Raw genomic sequence first — 23289 nt, forward strand, 5'->3', positions numbered from 1 at the left:
GAAATGATAGACAATGCTCGCGTCTCGGTGATGTCCGCCTTGTTGGCCAATCTGCAGGAACGTAGCTAACAGTCTAATTGTAGGTGGCACAATGACTCTAACTACGTTATTTACGAGTCAAGATTGTGTCAGTTTTTAACATTGCTATACTGCTAATAACGGCTAAATACAACACTAACTATAATAACAGATAATAAGCGGATGCTACATTAGTTTGGTTGTCTAGAAACCTTTGTTCAATAATCAATCATATTAATTAGCGTAGAGTATACACTTAAATGCCACTACAATGGTGCCTCTATATCAGGTCTAGGTGTTGATTTAAATACTAGGTATTAGGTGTAGGATAATATTATTCAAATATCAATCCGCGAACATGGCTTCATAGAATTAATTAAACAAAATAGTTACACGGCAACTGTCTGCAATTAAGTGCGTTAAGAAACAACGACCTTGTTCTAACTAATTGGACAATACACTGAATGCACAACAATGAATTAAAACAATAATTTCTATTCATAATAATTAGACTAGCCCAATTACGTTTGCACTTGACATAAATTAGAAAATGAAGTGGGAAACATGATACAATAAGCAGTCAAGTGTGGACAAAATACAATTAAAATTATTCTTCTTAGTATAATGTAAGTGACCTTGCAATAAAACAATTGTGTTACACAAATATTAAAGCCTTTGCATAATCTGTGAGGCTATATTTCACAAATTAATTAATGAAATAAGTTGAAACAATAATGGTGGCAACACGCGTGGAATTGTATGGAGCTGTTTGTGCGCATAAATGAATCATTTATTTTTATGGCTTTATTGTAAAATTCTACTGATTCTAGTGTCGGAATATGATAACTACATACCGACAAAGTAATTTCATTTGACTTTATATACTTATAACTAGCGAAATACAGTTTTTTATACTCGTATAAGAAAATGTATTACTTTTTTTCTGTGTATTAAACCTCAGTAAGAGAAGGTTTTCAGTGTTAAGAGATTAATCTTTAAAAAATAAACTTTTGTAACTGAACCGAAATAATTATACGGGTTAATATAATTTATTATTTTCTTAACTAAATCCCGTGCAGTTTATAAGATAAGATTACTTTTATAAACTTTTTCTATGAACAGTTTGCTAATTTTAAAATGTAAATGGAGTAGCTAGTAGGTGTAACTAACGCATTGTTTATCACATTGTTACATATAAAGATCGTCACGCGATTACGATTATGATTATTACTAAATTAATTCCGAATCATATATTATATTACGAAAATTAATTCTTTAGTTGTTTTACCGAGAGATATACATATTACTTAATGGTAAAAGCTACCTATTTAAAGTGAACACATATTCTCTACAATCGGTACTATGAAATGTACTGAAAGAGTTGTTCCTACGGCGCCCACTAGAGGCGCTAGTCAGGTTTTCATACAAAATTTCTCGTAGTTGTAGAGACTCGGGATACAGTAGAGAATCGCGCTATGGTAGGAAGACATTTGAACAGCGCTTCTTAGATCTCCTATTTCAAAATAACCTTCGTTATAATATCATTTACACGCGCATTTGCTATAATATTCTTATTATGAATAATATAAAACAATTAAAATTCATAAGCAATAAAAAATGCAATATAAATTGCAGTTTTAGTGATGCTTCAGTATTAGTCACCTTTTCTAAGTTTGTTCAAATACGAATTTTCTGTCTATTGACGTCAAATATTACTTAAATATAATTATTCTAGAATTTAATCCTTTTGTGCTTCAAAAAGGAATACAAATTTATTAACACATACAGTTCTCTTGCGTTTTATTATTGCTTTGTTCAACAAACGACCGTTACATCTGAATAAAAAAGTAATAATTTAATTTAATTTACGAAGAGAAGTTTAATATAATTTGTTAAATATTCAAAACTGCATACAAGTAGCGTCGGCGTGCTTTGTTTGTCAGTTCAGTGGCAGCGTGAACAATAAATTGCGTAAGAATAAAATAGAATTATGGAAATAAAAGCACACGTACACCTGTATGTCAGACGAACTTAGGGACTGTACACACTTGACAGATACACGTGTACAACCTGACATTTGACTCGTACGCACAACAAATATAATAGGATTAAAAAACAATTATTTACGACATAGCATAGGTAATTAAATTTAACACATAATAAATAATAGCAAAACCATCATATTTGCAATGCCAATTCAAATTATTGTTATTCTATTCCCAATGGGAGCAGACAACAGAAGTACACTATAGAATAAAAAAATTACAAAGTGATATTTTATCGGACAATAGATTAAAGAGCTTTGTAATATAAAATCAAAGCTGAACTTGCCAAAAATAAGTAACAAAGAAAATGGTAATAAAAAGTCATTGCTAGAGTTGCCAAAAATAAATGCCAAAAAGTCACATACAAAAATCTACAAATTTGTCTGTCCTGCGTCTGTTTTCTAAGAGACAGTGTAAGTTAACCTTAAGCTATGCGCAATAAAGCTGCGCAGAAGTAGTATAAAGAGCTTGAAACGTTACGAGCGCAACGTGCCGTACATTTGCGCCGCCGGGAGCTGACAGAAATATAAGTGTACACTACTCTTAATGTTCACTTCATAGGCTTTTATTTTCATTGTGCATTACTGTTTATTGTTTAGTAATAATTTTGTTGATATTTTGAATAATTATATTATTAAACTTTCTTTCTTATATGTGATTGAGATTAGTTAATTGAGTGAATGAGATTGAGTTGTTTGAATAATCGGTCAAATTTATGTGAAAGGAGTCTGAATTTTGTCATTGGAGTGTGGCTTATGGATTGTTCAGATAGTCTCAGTTAGCTGTTAGACAAAGTTTGCCTTTGATTTTTTTTATGTGTGACATTACAATTTGGTAGATATTTCCTTTAAATCTATTATAATACAGAGATAGAAAGATTTACTGTTAGATTCTGTTCGCATATTAGTATGTAATACGCGAAACTCGGCCTAGTACTACAATATTCTAGTTGAAACCTAACGGGCTACAACTTTAATGTTAGCCGCGGCAGTAAAGGCAGCACAATAAAGTGCTACGTGTTGCGCATGGCACGATATATTGCAGGCGAAGCCGGGAGCCGACGTTTGTAAGTGGACACGAGTGTGGACATACCCTTTGTTTTGTTTTGTATTATGTTTCATAGTACTGTTTAGTTTTATTTTGTGAAATTGTATATTCTGCTGCGGTTCACACGTTCTTGAGACTAAATAAGTTATTACGGGTTTAACCTAGGTTTTATTTCCAAACTAAACTATCGTAGTTTAGTAGTCAACTAAGTTAGTAAACTTTTACAAATAAATGCTATAAAATATACACAATAGAATTTTTAAAGCAAATTAACCACCAAAAGATTCTTGTACCTATACATACAATACTAAAGTCAGACTACGTTAGAAAGCGAGAAGTACGGCTAATATTATATCAATGGGTACTTTAAATTCATGCTAAAGAGTAATCTCAGCTAATATCTAAGATTATGTAAATGTATCATTATGAAGTGGCGCGATTTCCGTTCGAGTTGCAGGCTCTATACAGTTTTATAACATAATAATGTTATACCTACTGTCCGTGACGAACACACTTTCTTTTTGATTGTTTCGTGTAGTGTGTACTAGCCACTAGGCATGTACAAGTTTATTATATGCTTTTACCCATTAAACATACTGAGTAATGTGAAAAAAGTTGTTAACTAAGAAATTTGTATTAAATCTGCACATTTCACTTATAAATATACAACAATATAGCAAAAACGACCGTGTAGTACAAGGTTGAATATATATCTTTTCTGTTAAGGTTGAAATTCGCAAATAATTGACAATGAATTAAGCGATCGGAAAACAAAAAGATTTAATTTTAAAATTACAACAAAAACGTACTATCTAGTTTTAATTCATAAACGTTTAAACTAAGCAAAAACGAAGATTACCCAATTACTCCTGTCTGTAGTTAAATAAATGAAACAAAAATTATACACTTCAATTAATTTTTATTGCTCAACATCTGTACCGTGAATACACAATGGGGTGACAATACATGTAGTACATATTTAAACGACGCCGCAGAAGTCATAGAACCTTTCCTATTTGGCATTCACGGGTGGATGTGGTGCCAAATAAACTATTACAATGAGAATTCTGAAGCCTTAAATGTGGAGGCAGGAATTGGTCCCACACTGTCTGTCCTGATCTATTAATCGCAATGATGTCATAAATTACGAATAATTTATTGTCGCGCGACACAGTTTCATTGTTTCCATTATATCGAACGGATATCTTTGAACAATAAGATCAAGAATGTATACTGCAGACAAATTTAGAATTTGTCGTTTCAAAAGCATTCCAAGTTCTGCAATTTGAAATTTGAAAATTGCATCACACCTTCGTACAAGTATCGATTTATTAGCAAGAAAGTGTTATACAACAAATAAATTATAATTATTAACTCCTAGATATATTATTATGATGCACAATTAAAGTCTTGAAGTAAATATAGTAAAAATGGTCGTCCAATTTAGACGGTGGTAGAGTATTTTAGTGTTGGGAACGGTAGTGACCGTTGTAGCGTTGTCTCGGTGGCCGGACAAGTCTCAGCGGTCATCGATCACCGCGACCCGTCGAATAAATCGTGGACGACAGTATGGCCCAAGTATTAAGAAAAACAACGCATTAAAATTGTTATAAAATGTACATTTTTGGAAACATTCTTGAGTAATTAACTCCGAATGTAGTTGAAGGAATCGTTAAACACGGATGTAGCGATAACAAAAACAAAAGTTGAACTCTTATTTATAAGAATAAAAAATGTTTTGAAAAGTAAAATTAAAACCAAAAGTTTAACACGCCAATTTTGGATATCCGTATAGAACTACAATTTGTAAAAGCCATATAAAGTCATATTAAGAAAAAGCTGCACTACCAAGCATTTAAAATAAAATTGGCGAAGGTCCTATGTACAATATGACTATCTAATTAGTGAAGTGACTCACCACGTCACTCAAATCGATTGCATACGGTTTCACGGTGGCACAACACTACGTATTACAGCACTATTTGACATGTTGATTTGTATTATTGTTTACGGTTCAAATTATAACGGGCTGTTGAATTAATATTGCGATTTAGATACATATCGTTGACTACAGATGTAGAATGTATCGTGTGTTCAAAACTTTAATTAAAATGACATAGTGACAGTTTACACGAATTCTAAAAGGTACAGTCACGATTAAAAACATGTACACAATGTCACATTTACAAATGTATTATTAGGAATGAAAACAGCAAGATAATTGTCGCTTTAACTGCGGGTGTTTTAAAATGAAGCAAGGGAAGTTTGTAAGTATCGTACTAACTAGCTTTCTTTGGTCTCTGCCTACCCCTATGAGAACAAGGCGCGAATTAATGTATGTGTTGATAAAAAAATGGAAATAAATTTATGACAATACAAATATTTTTTGCTTATACTGTTTGACAATGTAACAGTGAGTCTATACATATTTTTGTTTACGACTGTACATAATATAAAGCAAGGTATAGATAAGTCATCTTATGTAAGTAGCCTAATTTTGTGTGAGTGTATGAGTTAAATAATTAATATGTATTTCAAAGGAAGCTTATGACGTAACAAGTTAATGGATGGAGCTTCTATGTTACCTTGCGTTTGATATTAGTAGGTATTGCTAGACCATTTATTATGGTACGAGCTATAAACTTAAAGCGAGTTTGATTTTTTAGAATATGGTAGAGTTAAAATTGTACTTTCAGATATTGTGCAAATACTTACTGTATTATTTAGGTTTTTACGCTAAAGCAGAATATTTAGTAATCCATAAAAAAGTTTTTTCGAAGAGCTTTTATTAACGTTATTTTTTCAAACAAATTTATATTATTAGTGCAATATCTCTCAATATAAAACTGCAACTATTTCAAAACGAGTTCTGATTCCCTGCATACTTTGTTGGTTAATAATGACGTGTGGTTGACGCCAAAACATTTAGTAAGGCGATGCAAAAAATGTTGGCCGACGTATCGTGCCGTGAGTGACACACGGACTAGGGCGCAGCGGGGGCCCATCGCACTAACATTCTTACTTCTCGCACTCCAACCTACCTGTCCGTGTGTGTTTGTGGCGCAATTGTTCGATATTTAATGGTGGAGGTTCGATTCTGGTTGTTGTCTTTTTTATTTTTTGGGATAAGGGAATTGTAGAGTATTTGGTTGGTTGGGGGATTGGGATGTGTCACAGATTTTATTATTTCAATCGATTTTAGTAACGTGTGACATATTTTTGCAATAGCGAAAAATATTGATCTGTAAGAACCTTATAAGTACTTTGAAATATATAATTCAAACTAAACACGAATTAATTTACTTTAATAAGTATATAAATAAATGTCGATAATCATCTTCGAGATACAACATTAGTTTCGCGTGTAATTAAAAAATAAGCGTAAACAAATATAAATAAATAACAGTGATATGAAGGCGCGAGTGAAGCTACCCGGGGGTAGAGGAGGTAGAGGTGCGCCCGCGCAACGCTCGCTTCTCTTTTATTGCATTTCCATAAACACGGACCCTTTTTTCATCCCACGGCCCGTGTACGAGGAAAAAAATACACTTTTGTCAACGCCTTGATTGATATGGTAACCTTCCCTTGTTTTAGCAATAACCCAAAGTCTTTAGTTTTGTTTTTTTCTACAAAGCTTCGTACATTTTTATTTGCTACGTCGAACAGGTTTGACATATCACTAAATTTTGTAAGAAAAATTACTATTCTCAGGATTTTTATACCGGTGGCCGGGGTGTTATAAATTTTAGCTCTTTTTTGTTCACCTGACTCAGTTCATTGTGTGGGGATATGACCGTTTTTGTGTAAGTATTTTTATAGTTTTGTACCTGTGCTAGGCGCCAGTGGCTATGACATTTATGGTCAGGATATTGGGACACAATTAATGTTGATATTAATAACGAGGAAACAGACATTGTGGGAGGCCATAAATTACTATGATGGAGTGCAAAGGGAAACATGCCCTTTTCTTGTCAAAATATCCTCTTGCGTTTTTGTCGTTTGACATGTTTCGAAGTAATATTTTATTGAGTTTTATGCTAATTGATATTGTTTGTTCTTCGATCTTTTATGCTGTTGTTTATTCATACTAAAGGCTTTTATAGTACAACTTAAATTGACTCTTAAATCTAAATATCGTATCATAAGAATTCAAGTTGCGTAAAAAACCTGCAGGTGTTTACAGACGACACAAAAAACCAAGTCATTTCATTAGCGTGTCTAACATGATGTTTAGCCGGTATCGATTTATAGAATAAGGGTTTGTGTAATCGAATCAGGCGGTCGGGTAAATGGCGACCGATTGTAAATGAGAGCGCGCGCCCGATTTCACGCGGCGAAGCGGGGAGAATCGATTGCTTGCCTGGTACGTGCCTCCATTCACAGTGTAGGGAGCCACGTAACTAGAACCTCGTACACTCGTCAAATTAATACAACACACATTTATACATATCGCTTTTTAATTGTCGAAGGATTGAATTCCTCCGACCATACGTGTATTAATTACCGATCCATTGAATTCAGACAATCGCGCTCGATTAATGTTTTCATAGGTCAATGAGTCATTCTAATAAGGATATGTAGTCAATGCTATTCAATAAAAAATACAAACATTCAATAATCAATGTTTAAAGTTGAAGCTTGTTGTTTAGACCTTATCTCCCTTTAAGTGTAGTTTCGTTGTTTGCGGTTATTTTATTGGCATCGGCACGGCATAGAGCCGTCTAACCATAACCAATAATCTGAAACAGCCTAACCGAGATATTTAACCGGTATACTTTACGTTTACAGTTTGACATTCGGCATTATTAATGTTCTGTGGCATAATAGCTTAATAAAAGCTGTATTGCAGTTAAAAATGAATGATTCTCTTGTTACACTAATCGTTTCGCGCGGCTCTGCGCTGTTATTTATCGGTAGCTGTTGCGCGCGCAGACGCCAAACGTCCTCAATGATTTAGAGGCTCAAATTGCACGGCGCGGGAAAACCGGAGCAATCATCTCCGCGAACATCAAGTGCAATCAACACTTCTATATCTTATACACGGAACTCAGGCTGATATTACACTTTAATTAAAACCCCAGTAAATTAACTTTTGACTTAGAACACTTCAAACAAATCAACGTTACTACATTAAAATCAAATAATAATCTAGATTTTATCTTCAAAAACATGCCCGTGAACAAGTGCCTTAATCGTAAGCGATTAATCGCAGAAAAAAACTTAATCGTGAGTGTCAAATATTCGTCACTAAGTTTTTGTTGGTAGCACAGCAATTAAATGCATTAAGCAATCGCTTGAATGGCACCACAGACAAGCAAACTACCGTATTACGTTATAATCTGGACTAAGCCTCGGTGAGACTGACAGACGGGTAAAGTGCCTGCTACCGAACGTGAAGCAACAAAACAAAACCAAAAGTCGATCTAATAAATAATGCGATGCGGCCGCGCGCCTATTGACTTCCTCTACACTATTAACATAGCAGGAAGCGTAGGCTGTCATTAACCCGTCAGCGCTCGGTAGCGCCAACTGTTCCAAAAAGCATTACTCGAATCACAGTTTACGCTCACCGCCAATATAATTAGGATCCGAATGCTTTATAAATACAAATAAATAAAAGTAGCGGTGCGAGGTGGCAACCCGCAATTTACCGTGCGTCCAGCGAGTGCGCGGCTTGCTCAAATTGTCGGGTGCGTCCGCGGTGTCTCACTGACTAATGACGCGACTCCCGAACAATGCCAACACCGTGTTATGAGCATATTTAATCAAAATGCTTTTGCATTATTGATATCAGCTGCATATGCCGCGGGTCACGAATCCTAAGATTTGTTTTGCAGCATAATATTGAAACTGAATAAGTCCAAATTTACAGAAGTTCGCTCAAGATGTTAACGTCAGTATCGAGTCGCCTCGACTGTATAATAGCTCGGTAATTAATCGAAGTTCAGGTAATCATTAATAACGATATCGAACAGAATAAGCTTTTGCTTCGGTCTATCTGCAATCGTGTATTCAATTTAACTGTATTCGTGAAACGTTAATACCGGGTAAAGGCGAGTGTTTTGTCAACGTTGTAATGTCGTCCCACGCGGGCCGTGTACAAGCCACTGGGACCTACTTGGGTTCCCCGGTCACTTCCGTGTCTCGCTACTGCTTCGCTAAATGGAACAAACGAGACTCCCGCCGACGGTCAAATTAGAATCTGATAGTTTGCTCTCGCCCTCTTATTGGTGACAGTTATATTTGAATAGATGCAGGATAAAACCGCACTACTCTCAACGTTTATTTAAATACCAAAGATACGTAAGGTCAATGAATATCATCAGTGTAACCGCGAGGCATTGGTGGAGTTCAAATCGACATTTATAAATGCAAAGTACCGATCGCGTAAATGGTTTTATTATGTAAGAATACCTAAAGGATGTACAAGATGACTCATACTATAACTGATCATGCAATAAATCTATTATTTACAATTAAACGTTCGCTTCAAAGCTTTGTTTCTGTAGAGACCACGAAAGGGCAACTATTAGTGCGATTGTGAGCCTTTTATTTTATGATTCGTATTGTAAAGAGGTTGAACATGGGCTTCCACTCGTCTGCTAAATAAAGGTCGTTGCATACAATACATTTGTATGTATCGTGCGATCGCGGTGGATCGCGTAATTGACGCAATCCGATATTATCCGCGATGTAAGATCACGCATCGCGATGCGATAGCCTTATCGACTGTGACAGTATTTACCCACGTGAATTGTTTAATGAGCTTCGGTTTAGCAAAATTGTCTTGTTTTAGCCGTAACTGTTACGTTTTTGGATAACATCTATTCATGTCAATATTTATGTTAATTTTTCACACGTTTTGACGATAAATCCGTTTTAAATAACACTCAAGTTAAATGTAGTCTGATATTGTCAATTAACATGTCACTAATTCGGAGATAGTAAATATTAAGAAGCTGTTTTATTTCTAGCAAATATGGCAAATATCTCATTGGTATTAAAAGCGGCACGCCCCTAACACATTAAAATGAACGTGAAACAACTTGGATACAATTAAAACAGGTCGGGCAGCTAATATCTCTAATATAAGGTATGTTTTATCGAAGAAGACGAACGGCTACTATGTATAGAGTGATCATTGTCCGAGCGTGTTAAAGACCGGTCGGACGGCGTTGTAACGAGCGTTTCGTATACAATAGACCTTTTAGCGTCATGTGGCCGCACGTCAATCGCGCAAGACGCGGCGTGTCGCCTGTGAGCGCTCGCCTTTATTGTCTTAACGTGATACTGTATCTGGGCCAGCTACAGTTACCCTTATAATCAGTCTCATGAAATTGTACTAGCTGTGATCTTATTGCCTCTGAGGAGATCGATGCTGATTGCTTTTGCTCGCTCTTCTTAATGTTAACGTGGGTGAAGAAAGTTTACTTTTGATAATTCTTTACCTGTTTCATTTGCAGATTTAATGACGTTACTTCCTGACGTCTTGCCGAGCTCACCTTTTTCTTAATGAGCAAATAACACAAACTTTATTGATATTATTTTTAGTACTTCAGATGATGCTTTAACTTTAATTGTATTAGTCGTAAACAATTATAAAATATCCGTATTAGGTACGAGACTCAGTTACAATAACTATGATCACAAAAAACAAGCCGAGTCAGTTGGATTCGTATGAAAATAAAACACATCCAGAGGACTGACGTGCGTCCGGCGTCACTTAGCAGCGCTGGAATGATGTGACAGCCCTTGCCGAACCGAATACCTTTTTTATATTTAAAATTAAAAATAAAACAGAAAATAACAAACTTTCTGAATCTGTTCCATTGTGTTCACGTTTTGGAAAAATTTAAATGACCGAACGCTGGCCGCTTTTTTGAGAATCGGAATCTCGAATTCGGCGTTTAAATACATACGGATTCGCGGTTTAGCGCCATGTTTTTTCCATTTTCTGCACATTTTGGCGCGCCGAATGTGAAGCGATGCGGTAGATTTTGCGCGATTAAACGCGGGAGGTCGATAGAATAAGTTGTTAGTGTTAACGATCTAAATCGTTCGTATACACCTTCGAGTGGCGTAATTTTATGCGGATAATTGTGATTATCGGCCGGCATTAGCATTACGGACTTAGGAAATCAATGAGTTTTTTAATGCGATTGTAAGTGATGATGGGAACTAAACGAGTGAACAGGGTGTAATGAATTCAGCAACAAATAAAAGGGTATAATGTGATGTGTTTAATGGATGATCGTTTTTTTGCGTTGAGTCGGCATTTGAGAAGCGTACGGAGCATCGATCGCAGATATTTAGAGTGGCAATATGAATGTATTTATTCAGGGCTGAGGGCGGCCTCCGCCTAACAATGCTACGCTTGTCGCTGCCGCCACGCCGCTCGCTCAGGGCTGACTCTACTACTTTCACTTTAATATATTGCAGGTACAGCAGAAATAATGTTTAAATCGTAACACTAAACTTTCCTATATTAGGAGTATTTATAAAAGGAAAAACTTACTTAAAATGATACATGCAACCCAACTATTTTGTTGCTCTATCGTAGTAAAGCTGCAACAAGATAAATTAGCCCATATCGTTTAGCGTTTGTCGTTATAATGTGTCATTAGCTCGTAATAAGTTTTTATAATCTAGGAAATATTTTTAAAGGTCGAACACAGTGTTTAATATAGAATGCTATGAGTGACAACCCTAGGTTAGACGTCCGTGAATCAAGGGCTGTCGCAGCTTGGTGGTCCGCGCGTCACAGGCCGCGCGTGCGATGCACAGTTCGCATGTATTTCAACCCTGCCCATTTACATACAACTACACATGCACGCCAACAATTGTTTTAATGGCAATATCATTAGCCTTAAGTGTCTATTTTAATGCACTACCACATATTTTCGCTAGGATTCCTTTTGTAAAAAATGTAGAGTCCTTCGTTGACAAGTAAAAGTCGATCAAAGTAATGTATTGTTGGGTACTTAGTGGTAATACAACGGAGTCCACGTGTGTAAGAGCATATCTCCCGCCGCGGGCGCGTTCCACTTTTGCTCATTTTGCACCCGTTTCCCATTGTGTTTACCGCTTTTACCATTGTTCGGGGCCCATATAAATTGGACCGCGACGTTCTACACTCGTGACAGGTATATTTGAGTCGTCGATTTCGGCCGATAATTAATCCGTATTGTTAACTGAAACGGGCCACCCTTGTTTACCAATCGAACATCCCGGCCCTTTGTCCTGTTGCTATACTTTTAATTTGTGCATCCTTTTTATACTGCCTTCTGAATTCATAATACATTCCGACGAATCTAAGGAATTTAATACGCCAATGTACCGCCAATGAGCGCGCGTCAAATAAATAATACAATCGCAATTATAGTTTAATTAAAACTGATATATTCTGCCATTCGCACAACATAAAATTTTATGAATAGAGTTGCGATGCATGCGATAGTTTTAACAACGCCATCGATTGAATAACATTTTATAAAAAAAACATTGAACTTAAAGAATAATGTTGAGTTCATTAATTGGATAGTACTTGAGGAATTTACTCGAGACAGTGTTCACGTGTTGCCAGCAAAAACTGTAATATGCTCATTTTTTTAGAAAAAAGAATTAGCATTATGTTACGTGAATGTCATTTCACGGTCATTTAGGGCACACGGAGGTTGATTTAATTATTTTTTATGTTATGAACCGCTTGAAACATGAGTACCTTTTTTAATTGTTTCATGCAAGTGAATTGGCTAATGAATTTCGTAAGTTAACAATTAACTTCTTGAGTAATTGTTTTGTGAGTAGTTCAATTATTGCTCTATTTGTTTAACATTGTTTTTTTAGTAATTAATCTATAGTTTTTAATTTCACAGACAGTGCACTCTTATTATAAACCTACTTTTATTATTATACAAAAAAAATGTGGTACAAATCGTTCAAAATATTGCATAATTTTGTGTTAGTATTACATAAAAAAATGCAATAACTATCAATAAGATCTTTATTGATAAGTACTAGATAGCCTATCATACAGATTGAGTGATAAAAAAATCTGAAGGATTTTTTGATTACATTTTTATTAGCGGGTGTTAATTTTTCCAAAAGCTTTACTTTCTCTATATTAATAGGTATGCTCTTAATTTTATCCATTTGTTTAGAAAATGTGTTCTTCCATTATTTGCGTCTAAATAAAAAAAAGGCGACAAACATTCACATGCAGTCCAATAAAAAGTGCAAATGTACAATTTCACGGCGTAGATTAAGTGAAAAGCACCTGTTATATTAAACAAATAAGTAAAGTTTCGATCGTCACTGTTATACTAGTTTATAGGCCGCAAGGCGCGCTAAATGGGGGCGATAAACCAAAATGCCATCCACCTTGGACGACCTACAGGGCATCCACCTGCCCTTGTACCTTTCTACAATATACGATAACATAAATCAGCTGTTATGTACTATTGTAAAATTAAAATTAATAGTATCTCTATTTTATTTGCTTTCTGCCCTACTCGAGTGTCAAACGAACATGCATCTGAGTGTACGCCACTACTTTATTGATGCTCTCTTTTATCACGTTAAAACAGGTGGAGGAGATACTCTTAGTGCGATTATACTTAGTTTCATTTAAACTTATAAAATGAAATTATTTTAAGTGTTATAGACTCTTAAGAAGGTAACAATACGTTGGCTGCACTAAGTTGTTAGGCTCTTATTAGTTATAACTTGTTAAAATCATTGTGAACTTGACACACAGTTTGAGCTAGATAACTACAAATAAATAGTACGAAATGCAAAGTATTTTTTTTAGACTTTTGAATGTTACATAGATAACAAATTTATATCTAGAAATAGACCGGTTTATGAACTATGATAATAATCATGGCTAAAGACTCAGATGTTCGCAAATATATTACAAATCCTGTTCATTAATCACATTTATTACACAATGGCCTAGCATAAGCTTTAAAACATTTACATAAACTAAGGTTTAGCGATCAATAAATTCAATATCGATGTGTTTATTAAAGACCATATTTTACATTTATGCGGTTTGCAGATATTAAGTGAAGTCGTATTATTGCATTATTTATATTAAAAACATGACTACGTTTTGCAATTATATGATAGACGTGTGTATGTCATTTTATGAATGTGGACTCAAATATACCAAAAACGATCTATTCAAAGTAGTATATCATTAGTATAGTAGAAGAAAAAAAACAGCGAAATACTTAAATACAGAATAGTAACAACGTGCCAGTAATGTTGTTCTTACATTAAAAAACAAAACCGACGTTCCTTAATTAAACTAAATAAACAACATCCACAGAAAAACAAAATAAGTCTACGTCTATATTCGAAATTCAAACAAGAAAAAAAACTATCGCTGGTCACTCATTACGCAGCGGCTGTACAAGGGAATTATTAAAAAAGTACTCGTCAACATTATGTCAGTATGAGCCGCTGTCAAGAGTGAGTCGGCTGCCAACTACCGACCGACGGCTCAGCTCAAGTGGAAACCCCTGACCCGAAGGTTAACATGCCGAGGAATGATTAGGCTAGGTGCCGAATTATAAGAGCACGAAATTCATTATGTGAGGAAAATTCTTTTAGAAAACCTTTTTAACCAAAATAATTGATTAGTGGGTTAAACAGTTTTTTGTGATGATAAAGGTTTCAGTAAACTGCTATCCAAGTAAATTTATGGTAAAAGAACAAATATCGAATTATAGGATGTATTCAAATTAAACGGCTAAATTTTAACCTGACCGTAACAGTGTGGGACCAAGTTTAATGCTTGTCTACTTTGATCGTCTCACATGTTATACGTGACGGAGTCTAATGTTCACATTCCAACTGTGAGAACCGATTATAAAGAGTCAAAAGGCCTCCCGTACACTGGAAGCCTCACACTGTGAAATGCTGAGAAGTCTTTTGTATCAATCTTATACAGCCTCATATACAATATTGCAACAAAATTGCGGTACGAGCGGCCGACGTAATGATCTCGTCTCATCCGTGATCGAATGTTATCATTTCTCGTTAAAAAATGATCCAATTAAACGGTCCCGCACAGCTTCAATAAGTTACCGAAAGCGAGTTTAAAATCTCTCGCACACCCATTGTAATAACGCATGCGCCCTCAATATTAAATTTTAACAAGGTATTAATTAAAAAAACTAAAGCGAAATATCTTTAAATTTTCTCAGGACGCGCTCGCCCCCTCGCGTTATTTTATTTTTAATTCATTTTATTCGGCGCTGGCCGAGCGGCTCGGTACGCCCACCGGTGATTTAAAATTTTGATTTATCGACGCGAGCGCAGCGCGGGAGAGTGCCTAGCGCGCATGTGCCCGCCTGCCGTAATTATAAATATGACGCGGTGCTAAACTGTGCGAACTGACCCGCCGACCCGACAGACTATCGTTCGCACTCCTGCGCAGTGCGCCCGCCGAGTACGTGCGTCGTGCGTACACTGCCTACGTACACTACGTACATCTAGCGTGTGCTCTATCAGGACGACCCTTAACATAAAGTGTTAAATCAGATAGTCGGTATGATTCAATCCTCGGAACGCCTGGGAATAGCTGCAGATAAAGGTCTCGCCAGTTCGTGCTCACTTTTAAAATTATCCTTGGTCGTTACTTAAGTTAATTTACTTTTACCAATAGGTTGTTAATGTTGCACATTTTCAAATAGTGTGTACAATTTCTATACAAATGTCAAATCATCAAGTGAAGGCAGAACTGTATATTAAGGGGATCGGTAAGAGGCAGCTGCCATCGTATTTACGACTTCCACGGGCGCAGCTTTACAACACAACCCGGGGCACTCGCTCACTTGCACAGTTTTGTGCACCTGTTTTACTTGATTAATTGCTACAAGCAATCGGCCTGTCTTATAATTGTATCATTATCTACACGTTAAGAAAGAAGTACTTTGATGTTGAAAAAGCTTATTTTAAATTCATCGCTAACGTATTCTTTCTAGAGATAGCGGTAAGTGTCAGCCTTTTGATTTAACTCGCGGTAAAAACTATAATTTTGATTCCTAGTTCATTAGTAACCACCCTTGCGTAATTACGGGGAGGTGTACCTTCAATGACGTTTATGACCACTCTGTGTCGTAAATTGTCTAATGACTGCAATATCTACTGCCAGTTTTAACAATAGGCCATTACAGACAAAATGTTTTTCTATTTCAATGCCTCGCTGTAAGCCATAATACTTTGTTAAAATATTCATCTCATTTCGTATTCAACAAATATGAATTACGTCATTTCAAATAAGTGTTTGCGTTAAGCTAAATCAAAGCTCGAAAGTCGTGAAGCTTACATTCGGTTAATAAATTCCGATAAGGTATTTCAACAACAAATATAAGAAGCACGGTGTCCGGAGATGAGGAGTGAGGCGGCTTCGGTAGCAGACACAATATAGCTCCGTGTTCTCTGTGTCTGAGTTTTGAAAACGCCCGCTGTGTCCTTTGCCATTCAATGCAAATTCGTATGTTATAAGAAGCGTTTTCGAGGTAGAATTATCAACGTTTAGTCGCCTCCAGGACATAATTCCCAGCCTACTTTGTAATTTTGCACAACTGACGCCTTGTTGCGAGTAATTTAGAAGTGGTTTGAATTTATTTAGAAGCATTACACCTGTCTTAAGTGTGAGGTAACACCTCAGTACAACTTATGCACTTGGCTATGAATTATTAGATTATGCAAATGTTCGCGTCTACTTCTGTGCTTTAATTAATTTATTATTTATGATTAATGGAGGCTTGATGTGTAAGTTTCGTGTAACATCGTTAGCTACTTGAGAAGGCAGACATTGGACAAACAGCCAATTCTTCAAACTGATAAAGGATATTTTCTTTATTGTTTCATCAAAGAAAAATAAATTAGTATTTCATTACTATATTGGGTATTAAGTAATTGAGCTAAGTATGCCAGGGGTACATCACAATGGTTTGTTGAGAGCGGATGCGAGCTCACGAACCACCGATTAGCAGTTCACAACCTTGCCGCTGGGCTTTCAACATCGAGTTATTACAATACTTAGGCGTTCTACGCTTTTAATATACGTGAATTTATTCGTCATATTTTATAATACAGTCGTGATTTTCGTAAAGGCACATAGGCTTGCGAGAATAAGACGTAATAACCTTAGCGTTAATTTTCTTTCTGAAGAGCGAAACTTAGTGCCCAGCATTGAGTAGTAATTGTTTCTTAATCAATACGCTTAGACGTATTTTGCAAAGTAATTAGGTACTTATAATTAACTACATATAAACGGCTATAATCAGGCTTTATGCAATAAAAATAATCTCCATTCCTGAAGGCTGAAACAGCCATAAATATACATAACAATTTGTACTCAAAATAGATCGTCAAATGACATAATTACTACACAACTTACGTCAGATGTTTATCGACTGTATTGTTTTGTTAGAGCTTGTAATAAATCCTATTTGTCTTATTAATATGTACAGTTGAATTATTGTGTCTATTACGAATAGGCCTTCACATCAATGATGTACGTTGACGCCTCTGAATCGTTTGAACTATAGATCTTTAGAGCGCCTGCGCATGCCGCTCGACGCTTGTTTTATAATTTGCAAAAGAATATCTTGAGAATAATTTAGGATTTGCAAAAGACTATCATGACTTTTCTTCATATTTAGATAGTAGGATGAATTACCAAAATTTTACCATTTTTTATTAATCATTGCCCATGAAGTGAAATGTGAACTGGATTGAACGACAAAATTAAATACTCTTGCATTAACGGCTAGTCGCTATAGTTGGTAAGAGCTTGTTCAATTATACATATAGTGTAATATTAGGGACTATGTGCTTTGAGGAACACTTTAATACTTGGTCCTGAATGTAATCAATAAAGACAGCACTCGTGAGCCAAGTCTAGAAAATTTGACATAAAAGTCTTCATGTCAATTATGTTTCACTTTACACTGAAAATAAGTTTGATTTGTTATAAAATACTTATGGCTTTAAGATCAGAAACAGATAAAAATAATGAGTTTTAATAAATCTTGTCCCTTCTGAAGGTTTCATATCTAGTAGATAAACAGAACTTGCAATTAATTAGAGCGTATCATATATTGTATCCTTTGATAAAGTTGATAGCATACATCGTGGATATTTTTCTTACCGGTTATTGATATAAGTACTTTTAGATATGGTAGAGTCAATTCTTGGATCCGTAGCATTTTTATATTAATCAGTTTAGTCTTAAAAATAGTTATTGTTTTCAAGAAAAGTTTAAACCTTATGTATGGAATATGTTTAGAAAGGGAATGGTATGGAAAAGAGTAAAATTAATTGTACAAATCCCTGAATTTAATCCTGCCATCTTATAACAAGAGCAGCGAGTTAACTGTCTAGTATCTGTATGCAGGCTGCTATCTATCAACGTCTGAACACGCTAATTATTGCATTTTATACTGCCTGTCTAATTCTATACGACATAATACCATTAACGATGCCATGTACCCGTCATCATATTCATGAACCTGTCCGATATGAAGTAATACGATTTATACTAGAATATTTCTCTATCATTGGATTACCAATAAGGAGCCCGGGGTATTTGGCAGCATCAATGAGGCGGTACCGTGACGTTGGCGTGTCGATTACGAGGCGAATGTATTTCGATGGTAATCTCCAACGAACGACTGGAGGTTTGATGTGTCAATCCGAGCGAGCGTCGATCGCTATCGTCCGATAGCTCCTATTGGGCAACCGCCACGCTTTGTTATCCTAACGGACTTATAAAATTCGACGGCCCATGAACAGACCAAACGGACAATACCATCCGCCTTTCCAATAAATATTTCCGTGATGCTTCAATTTACATAGACATCTACCACGACAATTATAGGTCTCAAATGAGTTTCACGCGCGTCCTATTTCTGGCCGTAACACAGCAATCGAGTACGCGGCCGGCCGCCGCTACGATCCGCACACAAATAAATCGTTAAGCGAATTTCCCAACATGGCTTCCGCGGATACGGCCAATGGGAGGCAGGGGCGGCGCGGGGCGGGGGAGGCGCGACGCTGCATCTTCGTGTGAAAATTTAAAAAATTACGAGCATCGCTTTTATTTTTACGATCGCTTCGACGATGCTCGCCAGCACCCGCCACGGACGTGATAAACTTGCGCCGAGACACGATCGACAACCACTAAATAATTGTTCCTACATTCTCCATACTACACTTAACCCCGAACATTTTTGGTGGATTTTTTCGAGCTTATTAATATTTATTTGAATGATACATAAATCACTGAAGTCTATCAGAACGTATGTCTTATGAATAAATAAAGTAGAATACCGCTTTGAAAAGAACCAACACACAACATCAAAGTTTTGTCGACCCCCGCTCTATTCCGAGAGCCCTTCCGTCTATACGTAGCCGTACCTATGTGAACGACACACACAACGAGACCGCTATTACATTTACATTATACTACAGAGCTGAAACTATCGTGGTGTGAGTGAACACGATGAAAATCTTTATTTTCACGCTCTATCTCTCTTTATCTAATCGCCCCGGTCAGATAAGGACGGAGCGCCGGAAAAACTGGCGCGGGGCGAGGGGTAAAGGCTACATCGATTCCGCGCTTTCACTGCTAGGGGCCGTGTAAACCTTTAAAAACATGGCTTTTGCCGCGCGATTGTCATCTCTAACTTTATATGGATAAGAGGAAATTTTCAGTGCTCGGTCGAGCCTGGTAAATGGATTGCCTCCCCCTTGGGGGTTCTCATAGTGGGATCTAGATGGTGTAGATATGCTGATAGGCGGCGGAGTGTGCGTGCCGTGTGACTGCGTCGCGTCTCTGTGTGTATGTGGCGCATAGCTTTGTGTTTTCCGGCTACGAAATCGTGTAGGTATGTATTGTAAGAGGGCTGCTTCCGGACTGGATAAATTTTGCTTGTGTTGGCAAATATATGAGGGGACGTAGGTATCCCTTTTTGTAATATAATTTTACGTTGTAGCATAGATAGGTAGATAGATTAGGTAAGACGGAGGCTGTGATTTGATTTGATTAGGAGGTGTTTGCAGTGGGGACGGGGGAGATAACGCTGATTGGATCGCGCGGGGGGCACGGCTTTATGGAAATATGTTTTTAATGTGGGTGCGTTATTGAATTAGTGAGTTAGTGTGAAGTGACGCGAGATTAATCCGCTTGATGTGTCGTGTTGATAATTAACTCCGTGTTCATTGATTCGGTAACATAATGTTGATATTCAATGTGTTCTAATCACTTTATAATCGCAGGAATTTCGTTGGCTTGTTTCGGAAGCTTTGTTCTTTTTGTATAGCATTCTTGCATATGTCGCATGTCCACTTGATACGGTCAGCGTATTGAGAATGGTATACTTAATTTACTTTGTAAACGTACAAAAGCGTTGTTTTGTTCCCGTCACAGTGACAAAAGGGATTTGCTTTTGTCACAGCGCTGGCTCCTTTTAGTTTACACTACACTGAAAATTAAAGTACCACGACAATATGTAGTGGATTCTGTTTGTGATGTCTTTTTATCTTTGTCGGCGTTTGTTTGGTATTTTTTTGGCGTGTATGTAAGATATCGATCCGAGTGGAATGTCGTTGACAGTGAAATGGGTTTAACAATTAATAAACCTCTCTGAGGATGGAGGACAAGTGTTCGCATGCCTCGGATTCTTCGTGTTTTATTTAGTCGAACAACTTTTTTGTCCACAAAGCTATGTAAACAGACATGATTAATTAAGGCTTCTATGTGAATGTAATTCTTTATCTCGGTTCCATTATAATGTAATGTTTGTCAAACATAATAAACGTTTTATATTGCTGTAGGTCATCCGAATACGGTTCACTGGCAAGGTCCACGCCGCCAATAAAAAATGACCCGAATAAAAAATAATCCGACTCGTAAAATTTACGACTTTTCCAGCCATTTCAGCGTTTGAGGAGAGAAAGTAATTCGTCCATAAAATTACGAGTAAACAGCCGTTTTTCCACGGAAATAAAACCACCCCGGGTCGAAGTGAGGGGGTGAAGTGACTCCTGTAATCGGCTTAGCCAGTCAACCCCTCTGATTTAGTTTAGCCCCTCTCCTGGGACCATGCATGATGCACTAACAGTTATAACTTGATGGGAACTCTTATCTCAACATTATATAATCGGATTCGGGTAATTGAGTTGTAAACTAGTGCAGTTAATTTTGATATTAACCGAATATGCCTGCTGATATTCGCAAATCGGATAACCGTCAAATTATACATTTATATCTAGAATATCGCGCACAGATAATCCTTACAATAGCCGTATATAATAATACATCAATGATTTTGTAAAGCGACACGTTTGGTTTCGAACAGGTGTACACTACATACTGGTAATATACTTATTAAGTTTTAAATTACCTCTGTATAAAGACATACAAACAAAAAGTCAGCACTCGTATGTCACAAATGGAACGTCCATCGAATGATCTTGGTCGGAAGAAGAAAAAGTGTGTGTTATAGGCCCGGCTAATATGGCCAGCTCTAATCTTATTGAGCACAAAGGAGCTGCCATGACGCGGCGAATATTGACGCAAACCATTTAATATTTAGGTATTCCAATATGCTTGAGTACTGGTGAGCACAAACTGGCTTAGGATATAGTTACAATATTTTACAATTACGATTTTATACTCTTTTTATTTTATTAGTAAATTTTCGATGCAGTTCTGCAATTAAATAAGTGTCTAAAGTACTATTTTTATGTAAAGGCAGAAGTTACATTCACATAAATTGGTCAATTTAAACAGTGCGTTTTAGTTAATGGCTGTTATGTCTGATAATAATGTTACTTTTTATCTATTACATGACGTTAACCAAAGGTACACGATTTATAAATCAGTCTGCTACAAGATTAATTTTAAGTTCAGCGAAGGTCGCTCAAGATAATGTTATCATAAAATCAAAACTGTGTTAAGTATTATCAAGGCAATAATTGAATGTCGAATTATCTTAGTTGTAACGCATTACCGATAATGAACGTTACAGATTAATTCATATTGAGAGGTTGCACCATTCGTAATGGATTGTTTACTTTTATAATGCTATTCTATAATGCGTTGTGTGTTCGAGTGTACATACCGTTCCCCGAGACCGACACAGTCACTTACGATATTAAATCGGACAATACGGCGGTGCGGTCACGATAATCTCTGGTAGTATTCGATTCTAGTTACCGAGAATACCGCAGCCGGTGTCCCGAATAGTTCGCCTCTCGTAATGTTTACGACCTCAATACTTTTTATTCGATAAATGACATGACAAATTAATGGATTTATTATGAGTCGGATTGCGCCGGATCTTTTTATTTTGGTGTCGGGTTAGGACGAATGCATTTTTAATTGAGTGAGGCACTTTTGTGGACTGTATAAAACGGCCACCGCATGCCGTGGATATTTTTTGTTTGATTGACGGGTAGTAATGGGCAGGTGCGTAAGAGAGCCCGCCGATAGCTACCTCGCTTTTTCGATTCGATGTTCGAATATTCACTTTTTGTCAGTTGCCCCGTTTTGCGACGCGACTCTTCGTATTTTATGTTCATTGTTTTTAACGTACAGTTCATTTATGGGGTTGTAAATTTGGACTCGACAATATTACAGTAATAATGACAAGAAGGCATTTTTAGTTTAAAATCGAAATTGGCTCGTGGAATAGCGCAATTACGTCGTACTAATGCTAATTGTATAATTTGTATGTAAGACTGATAATAATTGCTAATCGTTATTCAGAGTTCATTCTGTTTTCCCATTCAAACATGTTAATATTATAGTGAATATACATTTGCACCATAGAACTGTAATAATATCTGTCAAGGTATTCCCTTTATTGTTGAGTTGCCCTTTCGTTAAAAGCATGTAAATTTTAAAACGCGTTAACGTCACTGAAATTTATAATAACTTCTTTAAAAATACGATTAATAACATTTTGAAGTTTTTGCAGAAATTATGTTTCTAATATTAAAAAGATTACTGAGTATAGACCGAGTAATTCCTTCTGTATGTTATAAAAACGTCTTTAATAACTTATAAAAAGTGTTTTGTGGTTAACATTTATTTTCCATTACATAAATTACCTATACGTACAATAATTAGTTTGGATAATACACTAGTCTGAGT

At 36.2% G+C, this 23289-nt stretch overlaps 1 protein-coding gene across 4 annotated transcripts in view; it reads left to right on the forward strand.

Annotated features, from left to right (window-relative positions):
• grn (GATA binding protein grain) overlaps nucleotides 1-23289 on the forward strand; it is a 97529-nt gene that overhangs the window by 47584 nt on the left and 26656 nt on the right. The window lies entirely within an intron of this gene.

The sequence above is a fragment of the Anticarsia gemmatalis genome, chromosome 5, assembly GCF_050436995.1.
Source record: "Anticarsia gemmatalis isolate Benzon Research Colony breed Stoneville strain chromosome 5, ilAntGemm2 primary, whole genome shotgun sequence".
In the NCBI taxonomy this organism is placed as follows: domain Eukaryota; kingdom Metazoa; phylum Arthropoda; class Insecta; order Lepidoptera; family Erebidae; genus Anticarsia; species Anticarsia gemmatalis.